Here is a 14,254-nt window from a genome sequence, read left to right as displayed (position 1 = left end):
AGACAGCTCCTAGGGAGACTGAGACTATTTTTGTTTTAAGGGAGGCTTGTTTGTTGGTTTTTATTTTTTTTAAGGAAAGTGGAATGAACTAAGTATCATTGTATTCATTTTTATTTCAGTAGTTACATCAGAATCAAATGTTTAATCATGCATATTGCCTTTTACTCTACTTCTAAAGCTTAAAACACACACTAGTTCAAAAAATATAATCCTAAAATAAATTGCCCATAAAACATCTACACCCTTTTCCACAAATACCAAATAATTTGGTTTATCCAATTAGCAGACAGATAAGGTGCTGAGAAAAAAGAAAAAAAAATCACAATATGCCATCATAGATTAGCTTTGACTTTAAAAATTAAATGAAAATTAAACACCTGGCAGCTAAGCAAAAAAAAAAAAGCCATCAAATATAACTCTCCACTTATATTGATGAAAGGAAAACAATACATAATGAACATAATGAAAACCAAGTACTGAAAATATCCTGAGCTATAAAGGAAGAATAATCAAATTCAAACTTATCCTTAATTGACCTTTGCATTTCTAACCCTGCCCAGGCTTGAGAAAGTGCAGAGCAAGCAGAATGGACAATAATGTTTGGAGACAAAGAGGACAGTGCATTAAGAAAAAGTTTTGGCCTGAAACACTTGGATTCATCAGCTTTTAATGTTTTGCCAATAAAAGAGATTGTGTTAAAATATTTTGTAGCAGAAGACGATTAGCCCTCAAAATTAATTTGCTAGTAAGATGGAAAGTGTGATAATTGAAAACAATGTGGCATCAGCCCTGATGTCTGTTGACAGGAAAAGGTATGGAGCATAACCAGACTGATATTTCCATTTTATCTTCCTTTCAGTAAAAAAATGCAGGTATATTTGAGAGTTTTTTTTTCAATTTCGTAGCTTTTATCAAAATTTACATCTGTAGACATCAGTGCTGCACTGTGACAGTAGCTAATGCAGAATTGGTAGGTTTTGTATAGTGACCAAGATACTCTCTGCAAACTCTCAGTAAAAGATCAGTAAGTATAAATTAATTTGTTGAACCTAAGTGCTATGTGTCTATTTTAAATACTGGACTGTAAGGTAAAGCAACTGAAATATAATGAAAAGACATTTAGAATTGCTATAATTATTGCTTTTTAAATGCCTGAAATAATTTGGGGCATTTCTTTCAGGCTTTATCTTTTTATGATCACAATTAAAAAGCTTAACTAAAATGAAAACACCTTGTGTATCAGCTGTGCAGCTGGTAAATATAACCCTTTCAAAATACATTCAGAAGTACTAAATTCAGACTGAGCATTATGGGCAAAGATACCCCTTGATCCATGCACCTCCAGACAGGGGGGTAGGGGTCTCTTGTACTCTCACATCTGACTCAGGTTTGTGAAGCCCAAAAACATCACTTCTATTTTGGTTTGCAAGTCCTGTGTACTGTTTGACAAGTTTTTATAAATTTTGGTTCTTAGTTACTTTTATGGCTTAAAACCTCTCTGAGTTCAAGAAGGACTTAAGTCATTTATTTAAGCATGAATTGTAGCCTTTGGCACATGGAGCTAATATTGCCTCCCATTCTAGCAGTAATTATCACAAAAGTACTACACATAACATGCATATAGGTTAAACCATGTCACTTTTGTTGCCTTTTGGCCTCAAGCATTTTGAATTTTAAGGATATAAAATTCTAGGAGACTGTTGGTCAATTTGAAAAAAAGAAAAAGCTTTTCAAAATATTTTGGGGGTTTTTTTTGTTTTAATTAGGGTTTGTTTGCATTTCGTATTACACTAAACTATACACTGACTTTTGTATCCATAAATATTTGCAATTTTTCGTTTTTCATTCTGTGACTACCTTACACCCTACTCCTAATAACTCTTCATTTATTTATGCAGCAATTTTGTTGACCTGTTTTTTTTAATTCTTTTTTATTTTTTTTTAATACTCAAAAGTTGAGTGATAATACCCCAGCATCCTCACAAAAACTAAGCTCATCCTCAAACAGCTATGCCATGGAGGCATATCCAAAAGAAAAGGAAAAGTCAGTGGCAGCAATTCTCTTACTGAGAAGAGACAAAGCTAAGAGAGGAGCAGCAAAAGGTTTTGCAGATTTCTCGTTTTCCAGTGATAGCTAAACTCTTAGAGGTGGTGGAGGCAGTTGTCCATAGGAGGACTAAGATTTCAAAAGGAATTAATGACTAAGGATTAATGACTTAATTAATTATTTAGGATTATTATTTTACAGACTCACCATTGTCCTAACATGACCTGGACAGATAAGCAAGAAAATGGTAAAATGGGTTTTATCTGAAAACACAAAGAATTTGATAATGTTTTTTTAGTACTGTCAGAAGAGAATCAGTTGCCTTTACATAACTTGTTTTGGAGACTCAAGTTTTTATGTGTCTAGGGAGAACACGTCACAGTGGAAGCAGTTATTCTCTTAGATTTAGTGGTGGTAAAAAACCACAAATGCTGAGACTCTTCTGTCTTGAAATGCATCTTTCCCTGTTTAAATTTCAATGGATTCAGAATAGGTGTCCTAGGAATTGTAAGGGTTAAAAGTGACTTATGATTTTCTCCTTCATGTTTTCATTTTTTAACACATATCCCCTCTAAAATACTACGCAAGACACACCTTGAATTCTTGATTTAGTCATCTTTACTAGAAATTAATTTCACAAATTAATAGTTTAGGATTAAGTAGTAAGATAAAAGGGAACAAAACATAATCCAAAAATGTTTGATTTTATGCTCTGAGATTTTGTTTTTGTTTTTAATCTTTATCCAAAACATTTTGTATTCTGACATACAAAACAATAATAATGCTAAAATCACAATTTATTAGGGAAACACAATTTGAGCAGGGTGGTCTGGTTACCACTTCTGACTTAGGCATGAACTTCTGCAAACACCAGATTATAACACATGAATAATCTCTGAGTCAAGGAAATTTAATCACATGGTCCTGTATTATTTCTAGCAGAACAGCCAGCAGAAGGACAAAGCCCTTCTGCTTTGCTTGCAAAAACACCCTAACACAAACAACAAAAACCCCAAGCAAACAAACAAAAAAGGAGCAAAACCACAACCAAATTAAAAAAAAACCAAAACAAACAACAACCAACCAAGCATAAAAGCCCTGCCTTCTCCTGCCAACACAATTGCTAGTTCATCAGTCAAGGAGCTAAGGATGTCTAACTTTGCCATTCTGCATAGCATAAGGTGGAAGGCTAAAAAAGGCAAACAGAAGTAGAGAAATTATAGCTGTACACAGGTCTGCACACTGTCCCAAATCCTCCAATTGACAATTAAGCTAAAAAAAAACAAACAAACAAACCCAATACACACACCTGGCACCACTACATAAACCTCGACTGCCAGTGCTCACTCTCCAATTTGGGATTAAGGGGCAAACTGGGGACAGGCTCTGTGCCTTTGCATGACTTCTGAAACTTTACTTCTACCCTGGTAGTTGCCTGGCTCTATGTAAATGCAAATAAAATAGCAAATTCAGTTCAATAGTAAGGCCTGAATGTCTTACTATTACATCCTCTAACGTTTTAGATTTTTACCTTACACTTCTAAGATAGAAATCCTGTCTGGAAAGTCAATTTATGAAAAATCATTTCAAGTGCTTCAGGGTTTTCAGTAAGTATGATCAAGTATTTTCAATCTTCAAAATTACATTGCTGATGTTAAATAACATGGAGTTAAGCTAATGTGGAGTTACTATAGAACTTTATATGTAAGTATATAACTTTAAAAAACTATAACAAAGACAAATGCTTTAATTTACAGTTCCTGAATCAGAATGAAAGTAGGTTATCTGCTTCCCTCACACAATTGAGGAAAACGGTGACTTATACTGAGATAGGAATTAGCTTGGCTTCAGAAATCTTTTGGTGCAGGAAAGTACATTTGCATCTTGGAATGAAGAGGCATTTCCTAACATATATGTTCATATTTTTTTTTATTTTAATGTTAGTGGGATGTACCTACATACCTACAATGTAAGTGGACTCTGAATTCCACATGAAATTAATACAAATATGTTATTAAGTACCTTATACAGGCTATACCATCTTTACTTAATATAAATACATTTCTCCAAAGGAATGAAAAAAATACAAATAACTCAGCTTTTGGATTTCCAAAGCTAGTTATTAGCTTGCAAGAGCACAAATATTCTTTCCATTTTAGAAGTGGATTTTTTACACACTGCAGTTTGATTTATACTAAATTAAGCATGAGTGAATGTTATAAAAATATTGCTTGTCTTCTGGGATACAAATAATCATGATCATATTTATAACCCAATGTTTATATATAAAGTTAAGAAAGCATAAATTAATAATGCTGCATTAGTGGGAAAAAAAGCCTAATGAATTAAGTTTGACTGTAAATATCCAGCAGAGGAGGCTAGTTCTGAATAGAAAATTCATTAGATGAGACTGTTTCGAGATATCCGTATTTATATATTTTAAATGATAGCAGATGCTTAAAATGTAAAATTCTGATAGGGTTAACCTGAAGAAAATGTCATTTCTGAGGTTTTTCAACATTTAGAGAACTTGTGGGAGGTGGGCAGATGTTGAGAGGGAAGTGTTTTGGTCTAGACGAAACAAGAAGTTGCCGTGAGAAGAAAAATAGAGAAATCACATGATATTGTTTTCTCTGTCACTAATGTAGATGGGATAATGGAAACCAGAGGTGCTGTGTTATCCCTGGTGTTTTCTTCTCAGCTCCCCTGTGAAATCCCCAAATCTGAGAAGCAGGGGCAAATGGAAGGTGGTTTTCTCAAATCATTCAGATTACAAGCAGGTAAGACTTGAACCCCCCTCATCCATCTCTGACAAAGTCACTCAGTTCCCATTGTTTATTGTGCAGTGTGTCAGTTTTATGGCTGTTCTGACATTCTGTTCCTCTGACCAAGAGAGCACGACAGACCCCTGTCATTAACACTGGGGTTAATGTGCACCAGCCTGCCAACTGGTCACACGTGCCAAGTCTGCTGAGCTTTTCTGACTTATAAGCAACTCAAGAAGGGTGTTAGCAGAAAGAGACACAACCTAATTAAAATAAATATCAAGGGAGAATATGAAAGATGGGAAGGAAAACAGTTTCTCACATTAAAGAAGCTCATCTGGAAGTCTGCTTGACTAGACCTCCTAAATCCCAGAGATTCCCATAACACCCAATTTTTATCTTGGAAATTGATTCAGAGATGACAAAAGAAAGCAGAATACTTTCTTATGGAATCTTCATTCATTATGTGCTTATAGATGGATATGGGCTAAACAGAAAGTGTCTATGCAGAGTTATCAGGTATATTGTCCTGATATGTGTATGTCAGGAAAATATACCTGATATGTATATCAGGTATGTTTTCCCCCCTCTGTTATCCAGCATGGTTTCTCCTTAAAAGATGCTGATTGAAGCACTTTTCTTGAATTGTGAATACACAAGCACTTTGGCTAAAGACATCAAGATGTTCTGCCTTGTGTGGATACCTTTAAGACCATCAGAAATAACACAGCTGCTCTGAATTATAACCTTTTAAATTGAATTTTAAATTTTCTTGAGAAAAAAGAAATCTGCTGTGTAAATCCAGCCAGAAAACATGCCCTATCTACCCCTGGTGTTACAGATGAAAAACTGTCAGGTGAAAGGACCCTTTCAAGCAGTTATCCCTTTAGTGATCAGGTTATGCCAGCACCAAGATTCTTTAGTAAATAGAAAGGGATGCCTTGAAATCCCCAGATTTGAGTCACCTGATTTTTAAGTCTGTTTGAACAAACATGGAAAGCTCACTCTTATTTGTATTAATGAATATTCTAGATGCACATCCCTGTGAGGCCAAAGGTCTTGCCTCCATTTAGTCATTTTCTCATGGCCCTGAAACAGAGTGAGTATTAAGAGCTAACTTTTCATTATCTAAATCATGCACAGGTTGGTAGTAGTAAACTCAGGGGCATGGGAAATCTCTGATTAAGTGAGGGCATTCATATCTGAACAGGAGGCAGATGGAGACCTGATCAAGATACTCAGTTAAATTTAAGATACAGTTCTTATCACAGCAGACATCCAAAATTTGGTTGTGTTTGTTTGCTTGTTGTTTTTGCTGTTGTTGGAGTCCTTTTGTCATTTTTTAAGCCATGATTTACTTGATCTCTTTATTTCCACTGAGGATTACAGATCTAACAATACTCCTCTAAAGGTACGTGAAAGAAAGAAGTTCTACATGAATGTATATAATACAGGGATTCTGATTCACTCAGAAGCCCAACTTACTGTAAATCCAGGGAAATACCTGGATTTAACACCACCTTACAGGCCCATTTCCCAGATCTCTAACCCAAGGAAAAACAAAAATGGAACCTGATAAAAGAAAGACTGCTCTGAGAAGAACAAATCTGCTCACTGTTCCCTGAAATTCCTACATTTTATATTTAAACATTGTTGACTAAAATCCATGAGGCAGTCCTGGGAGCAGAGATGAGATGGAATCCCAACTTTTCTCTCTTTCTCTGGAAATCCCAGTGCTCAGTGCATTGTAAAATCTAACTCATCCTTTTCCCATTCCCTAGCAGTAGTGATCCAGGTTCTGCTCAACAACATAAGATGGCAAGTCAGCATCACCCATTTTCAGTCATTTGCTCCAAGCTGGATTTTCCATGGACTACATTTAGAGCTCTTGCTGTTTTTACTGGTGCTCAAAGCAATAGACACTGCACCTGTAACTACTGCTTTCTGTTGGATGGTGTTTGTTGGCTCTGATCAACTTTCCATTTACCATCCAGGAGCTCCACAACAGCATCCCAACTTGCTGCACCAGTGGTGAAGAGTAGGACTCACATGTTATTTGGCAGTTCCCATCTCCCTACTGTTTATACTGGGAGATAAGCAGAGAGAATAATTTTTAGCAAATGTACCAACTTTTTAAGCACTGCAATACCTTCTGACCACCAATTTTAGGCTCTAGCTGCTATTCATAGAGAACTGATGAACAAACCTTCCTATTAAGGAAGTTTATATTATTGGTGTTATCTTGCTCCTGGATAGTCCAATGGTAACACAATTAACTGGAGATGTGACTTAGTAAAGGGTTTGAAGAAGCCCACAGGACCTGAAGCCACTGGTGTGTGGTCAAATCTGTCCAAGGCATATTTTGTTGCTCACAACAGCAACACAGGTGTTATATTTCAAAGCACTGACATTCCCTCACCCTGTATATTTACTAAATAATTTAAAATCTAGGATTGTCTCTTCACTGCAACATGAATTAACTTCTTGTGCTATTTGCTAAGGGAGGAAAAATATGAAGAATGCTAAAAGGTGGAAGGATGTGCTAGCTACAGCAGTTCCTCTGGCACATAGGATTTAGAGCAGATAATTTCATAACACTGAAAGGTCATGTAAATATCAGTCTGGAAGAGATGTGGAGAGACCGAACTTTGTAGAAGATGAGTCTGAAGCATGTAATATATTGTCCTTTGTTCACCACTGGGAAACAGGTGATTCTAGAAGCAAATCTTAAACTAATTATTAGTTGCTACAAGTTGATGCTGACAAGTATGATATGGAGAAGTACAGCTAGCAAAGTTATGACATAAGAAAGGTGAGAAACAAGATTATGTCACAAGGTGTCCAGCGTAGAGATAGCCCCTCCACCTTTGAAAACTTGGATCAAGGACAAAATGAATACTTGAGAGCCCTCAAAAGATAACAGAGAGGAGTCCCAGGCACCAAGGTATGTTATCAGCACAGGAAACTGGAAAGCACAACATATGAGTCAATGAAGCAGGGGGTATGGCTTTTGTTTGGGCTGAGCCCCCAACAACATTCTTCTACACCACCAACCCACTTCTGAGGAACTATTTGCACAGTATTTTGGTTAACTTTGGAAGCTGGTTATATCTTCCTGGGATCTACATATCTTGCACTAACTACTATTGACCATTTTAGACAGCCATTTTTACTGTGACTTTTAAATCAGTACATAATACTAGCAATATTAGTAAGAGGAATCTCACCAAGGCACAAAGAACATTTTGGTCAGTCAGGTTGAATTAAGCTCTTGATAAAGATTGGTTTATAGTATGATCCCATACTTCAAATAGTTTTAAGCTAAGAGACCCAAATGTCCTTTAAAGGTGTCTGGACCCTATACAGACTTTCTAGGTAAAAGGGAAACTGTACTAGGAGAAAAATACATTAGTTTTGACACCTTAGAAATGGAGGTATATGTAAGGGAGAAAATTAAGAAACCCACAAAAAAAAAGTTCTTATGCTGCTTTAGGTCCTGGAATTCCACATACTGGTATTTCAGAAGGAGCAGGTGGGGAAAACACAATAAAGATTGAGCTATCCTACAGAAATTACTCTTCCAGGCATTTCTGCAGAAGATGCAGGAAGTAAATTAGTTGCTAGCTTTGAGAGGATGCAGGATCCTTATTGGCAACACAATGGCAAAAAGGAAGGAGGAGATAAGTGTGAGAACCACTGAATTGCCGAAGATCAGCGCTTCACTCTTCTCACCTTATTATTTGATGAGAGTAAAACCAGACACTTTCATCAGATGCAGCTTCAAAGTTGCAAAACCACAACCAAAGTTAAAGAGTAGCCTCAGTTGAATGGGAGAGAGGGGAGAAAGTGTGATGCAAGTTTCCATTCAGATTTCATGTTGTTGCTGACTTCACTGAGCTGGAGGTGACTCTGAGCACAAGATCACAACAATCAGTTCATGGCCTGCAAGCACAGGATGCAGCCACAAGAAATCATCACTTTCATGGTGCAGGATAAGAGCATTAAAATACGTTCAGAAAGCATCTCAGTTTATCATTTGCTCAGTACTGTTGTCCATGGATGAGCACACTGAGCGTTGGTCTAAGTGATGTCAAAAAAGAAAAGTTGCATCAGAATTAACCAACCCAGTGATTCTCTAAGATTGATAATTATTGTAATGAACTCAGCAATTGGCACTACTTCTATTGGCATAAACTGTGCCCAAAATGCCAACTTTATGTCCTAGTGATCAGGTCTCAGAAATGGAAATGGAGGATGGCCAAAATCCACACTTTCTAAGATGGTTTATGTCTTGATATTTTTCCTCAAGTCTAAGAGTTGTACCAGGACACCAAAGAAGTAATGGTCGAACTGCACTGTCATAGGCCACCAGGTCTCTGCTCCAGCCAAGAATCCATAAAAGCAGATCTTGTCTGACAGAGCAGAGGTGAGAAAAGCTGGCTGCTCTCTTGGATATACATTTGTTACTGGTAGGAGGTTGCAAGATGTATTTTACCTCAGACAGAAGCAAAATTTACCTTCTTTTTAAAAAGGATAATGAATAAGAGACCATCACAGAGATCTACTGAAGTTATATATCTGTTTCCATAAAACTAATTAACTTAATGAGCAAACTCTTTGAACCAATATCTAAATGCATTATTGAAGATTTAAACATTCACAAGAAGTTTAGAGACTGTTTCAAACTGCCTAGTATTTGTCAAATTTATTCTTTGAAAATACTGAAGACATTGAAATGTAAAATAGATGCAAAGGCCTCTAAAATTATCAGCTTTTATCACTCCAAAATAACAGGCACATCGATTCCTTAAAAATGTGTTAAATTAAATGTCAAATTTGTTCCTGAACCTGTTGAGTTTCCAATATATGCTCTGATCATGGGCTTGACTATGTCTTCCCACCCATCTTAGAGCATTAATCACTTCTGTTTTCTTACACCTAATATGGATGTTAGCAGAAAGCCTTCTAATCCTTTTGCACTTAGAACCGAGGGGATCTGTAGGTTGTAACAAAAGAGAACAACACATATTAACATGTATCTCTGTATAAAGACACGTAAAATGCATGCTCCACTTAGCAACAGGAAAGAACCCACCCACCTCAGGTGAATCCTCTTACAATCTGAAGGACTATATTAGGTTTTCCCTTCTTTTCCACCCCACCTTCATATCCAACCCAACTCCTAACAGACCTCATCAGGAGAATTGCATATGCAAGCACGAGAGCGAGGGGGACCCTAGGGCTTGACAGCCAGCCGTGGATGGAACCTTTAACTTCACAACAAGCAAACAATGGACTAGTTGCACAATAAGTCTGTGCCAAAGCCTTCCATATTGGCTGCAAAAAACAATTTTAAAATCTTTCATCTGCAGCCACTGTAAAATCATTTTGGGGGTGGGACCGAAAATTTCATCACTGGGGAAAACTGGAACCTAGGCACAGGATTGAAAAAAAAAATTAAGGATCTGCTTCATTACACAAACCAGCGAAAGGGTGAGGTCATGCCTCTGCCGGGCCATAGTTCATGCGACACTACAATTTTCTAGAGATACAATTTCATCGTCATTCTAACTAATTTGCGGTTACTTTTGATACAGAGAAAAGGAAAAGATACAATAGATCAACCCGTGCCCCACCTTTCTCCCTCCGGCCCCCTCCCCCTTTAGAGCCAGGGACACGAATTGTTTCGGAGCCCCACAGCGCCACCAGCACAGAGCAATGCAAAACAAAAAAGATCTCCCACCGGGTGGAAAAAAAAAAAAGGAAGAAAAAAAAAAGCGCCTAGAAAAATGCCAAAATTTACAAAATGTCTCCCAAATGTACCTTCTTGGAAGAAAAAGATCAAACCAACCACTCAACCCCCTCCCTCCCCCCTCCAAAAAAAAAAAAAAAAAAGAACAAACAACCCAACACCAAGACATCTAAGTGAAGTGCGGGGAAATAAGAACCTTTATATAACTAATGCTTTAAGCTAATTATCACAAGAGCTGGAATATTTAAATAAAAAGGTCACTGTTTAGTAAGAGATATAACTTAATATAAACCCTCTTATGTCCATCTCCACCTTCACCATACCAAGGGCAGTTTTCCCCCTTACTTTAGACCAAAGTAATCCATCAAGAGCCATCACAAATGGCATTGTAAACTCTTTTAGCTACCACCAGACCATACAGTAGCAACACAATATGCTTCTTTATACACGAGAGCTGCATTACATTTATATAGACAGTCACATATTTGCTCCTGGATCCGTTTATTACTCGGTAAAGAATTCCCCCCTGCCCCCCGCCCCAACAAAAAGCCAGAACGAAAAAAAAAAAAATAACCAAGTCCATCTGGAAAATATTTGAGTTCTTATACTCCTAAACTGAAGTTAAATTGTTTTTAATCTTCGCGTGTATAAAATTTTAAAGAGGAAACAAAACTGACTTCAGTAATTGTCGCTATTAAGGAGACACCGTTGGGTGGGATTCACATGAGATCAAAGCTATGAAAAATACAAGATTACGTTTTGTTCATCAACACAACGAAAATCCTCCACAGCACTAATACACGCCAAAAACCCGCAGAAAAGAATATTTTTGGTTAAAACCACAAACTTACCTTCGAAGAAGGCAGCCCTTGCAAAAGGGCTGTAACAATATGGACTGCATACTCGCTCTCCTACAACCAGCCACCTCCATGCTGCAAAGGGCTTCCCGAACATCCTTAAAATATTTCGCAAATGCAGAAAGTGAGACTTTTCTTTTCTTTCCTTTTTTTTTTTTTTTCTTCCCTCCTCCCTCTCTTCTTTCCTCCCCCTCCCCGTCACCCCGCCGGGATCGCCGGGCGAGGAAGGAGGCGGCTTCCCGAGGGTCGGCGGGCGATGCCGGCGGGCGGCCGCAGCCGGGGCGGGGGACCCGGTGCCGCCGGGGTCACAACTTTGCCGGGGCTGCCGTTGGCTCGATGGGCTCGGCGGGCAGCGGCGCCCCCGCCCGCCCCCTGCTCCCCCCGCCGCCGCCGCCTGGAAAAATGCAGTGTGCCATTTTACACCCGCCTCTGGAGCACACAGGACCAAAGTCTAGCGCTGGTTTTCGGTGACACTGCAAAACTACGGCTCGCCCCGCTCAACCCCACGCCTCATCCTCCCCTCGGAGAGAGCAGCTGCCACTTGAGAATTAATAAAGAAGGACAGTTGGACAAAATAATTCCGAGACTTGGCCGTTTTGCCTCCGTCCCTCCCCCCGCCCCCGCCCCCACTCCGGAGCCCGCAGCAAGTTTGTGCCGCCCGGCGCATCCCTCGGCTCCCCCCGCGGCACCCCCGCACCCCCGCCCGCCGGGCTCCGGCTGCCTCGCAGCATCCGAAAGAGCCAGTCATGCCTGAAACAAAATCCATGATTCCTGGAAAGTGGGCAGCCTTGAATCCCAACAAATACTCGATTTACTTACAATTATAAATACCTACCTTATGAAAGGACTAAATTAACACTAAATTCAACAGATACATCCGTTACGGCAGGAATAGTTTTTCCATAAATACTGTTTTAAAAACCCCTCCTTATACTGACTGACAGAATTCTACCATGCTGCCCACAAACAAAATGGCTGTGGCACCGAGTTTTTTGGTTCCTCCCACTGTGCCTCCCCCTGGCCTCCAGGAAGTGGTAGAAATCCAAAATAAAATCCGCACGAAAAGTACAATACATCAGCCAAACTCCGCACGGCACCGCCAGACAGCATCGGGAGGGGAGCACATTCACCAACATTGTAGTTTCTCGAGGATTTTTATTGTTTTTAAAAGGGCATCAATCACTGGGAATTTACATCACTGTGTAATTTGAACTTCCTGCTTTACATATTTATAAGGTCTTTCACCTATCTTGGCAGGCTTTCAAATTAAGTGGGTTGGGAAATTTGATGCTGTGGCTCTAGTTTGTGAGCTGAGTCAGGTAGTGCCTGCTGGAGCTGGGCGCTGAAACGACGGGCAAATTCTGACACCTTCCCTGTTCAGTGCAAGATAAAATAATCCCCTCGCATATCACAGTCTCGTAAGCCAGCATGCAGGCACCAAGAGGCCCCTGGAATGAGGATTCTCAGCAGAAACTGAAATTTAGGCCTCTTGCACATAAATACACTCTTTGTAATATTTATCATTTTGCATTTGTGGTTCACAGCAGTCTCCCTGAATCATGATCTCTGTGGAAATAATCTTGGATTTTCTCTTATTATGACCCTGTTTAGTGTTGCAGCCCTTTAACTTTTGCGATATTCACCCTAAAATAAAAATAAACAGGAAGATATAGCGTATTTCTATTAGGGATTATGATAAAAATGTCGCTACGTAGTCCTATATCTGAGGCACCAGTCTTGGCAGGCAGTAGCACAACTCCTCTTGCACGCTGCCTCGTGGGCTCCGCAGGGGCTGATTCATTTCCCGTGAGAATCCTTTTCCTGCCTTTAGGAGGAGTTACAATGGAGACAGGCTGTCAGACCTGCCGAGCCTGATCCAGCCCTATATTAAAAGACTTGAATTCATATTCTCACCTACTGCTATCCTAAACCTTTGTCAGAGGCATTGAAAAAACAGAGGAATCGGTGATGTTTTTCCTGAACCACCTCATATTTCTAAGTCTTAGATTAAAAAAATCCCAAACAAACAAACAAACAAACAAAAAGCCACCCAAGAAAACCTGCGTAAAACTTGGGGCAAATTTTCCGTTGGTATAATTTGTTTGTATTATTGTGTTATCTAGCAGCCTTAATCCTGAACTGTGATTAAAATGTTATATTGTATAGGAATATAGGGCAAAAAGATAATTCCTGCCCTGAAGAACTCCAAAGTATAAGACAAAAGACAGCAGATGGCTATGGGCAGATGAGGCAAACAATGAGACTGTATTGATCAGTGGGGAAGGCACAGTTTGCAACACACCATCACTCCAACTCTTGTTTCTGTGTGTACTTCATGATGAAGAAGACATAAGGTGGGATTTGCTGAAAAAAATTAATCAGGTTTTGTGGCTGTTGAAAGAAAACTCCAGCAAGGGGGACAGCATGGAAGAAAGCACAAAGATGTTTGGAAAAGCAGCAGGTGAACTACAGAAACCTAATCAAATTGGCATTAATCTTTGTATAATGACAGAAAATAGATAAGGAGGAAGTAGGCTATTGAAAACATTGAAAATACAGACACAAAGCTTATGTTTGAGACAGAAGAGGCAAGGAAAAGATCCAAAAGGCATGGTACAAAAATCATAAACCAGGCCTGCTAGAAGTAAACAAGCCCTAGGGAAAAAAGCAGACAGTAGTTCACATTGTGTGGACCTGAAGAGATGCAGCAAAGTTTTTTAGGAAAAAAAAAGTGTTTTTCTTAACTATGAGTCTGGGGAGTCTCTGTTGATTGTCTCCACCTTCCTCCTAGATTGTATTTAGTGAATTCTTAAGTCCTGCTCCTGATGGTAGT

At 38.9% G+C, this 14,254-nt stretch overlaps 1 protein-coding gene across 1 annotated transcript in view; it reads right to left on the bottom strand.

Moving 5' to 3' along the window:
* Nucleotides 1-12,414, bottom strand: part of EPC1 (enhancer of polycomb homolog 1) — a 64,302-nt gene extending 51,888 nt beyond the window's left edge. Inside the window, exons 1-2 of the mRNA XM_005480371.4 lie at nt 12,257-12,414; nt 11,416-11,519 (exon numbers count right to left, since the gene is read on the bottom strand). The gene's annotated coding sequence lies outside the window, so the exon portion shown is untranslated. The remainder of the gene's footprint in view (nt 1-11,415; nt 11,520-12,256) is intronic.
* Between the last annotated feature and the right edge of the window lie 1,840 nt (nt 12,415-14,254).

This window comes from Zonotrichia albicollis, chromosome 1 (genome assembly GCF_047830755.1).
Source record: "Zonotrichia albicollis isolate bZonAlb1 chromosome 1, bZonAlb1.hap1, whole genome shotgun sequence".
NCBI lineage: Eukaryota > Metazoa > Chordata > Aves > Passeriformes > Passerellidae > Zonotrichia > Zonotrichia albicollis.
The sequence above is the reverse complement of the archived record's forward strand: the minus strand, read 5'-3'. Positions and strand labels throughout refer to the sequence as shown.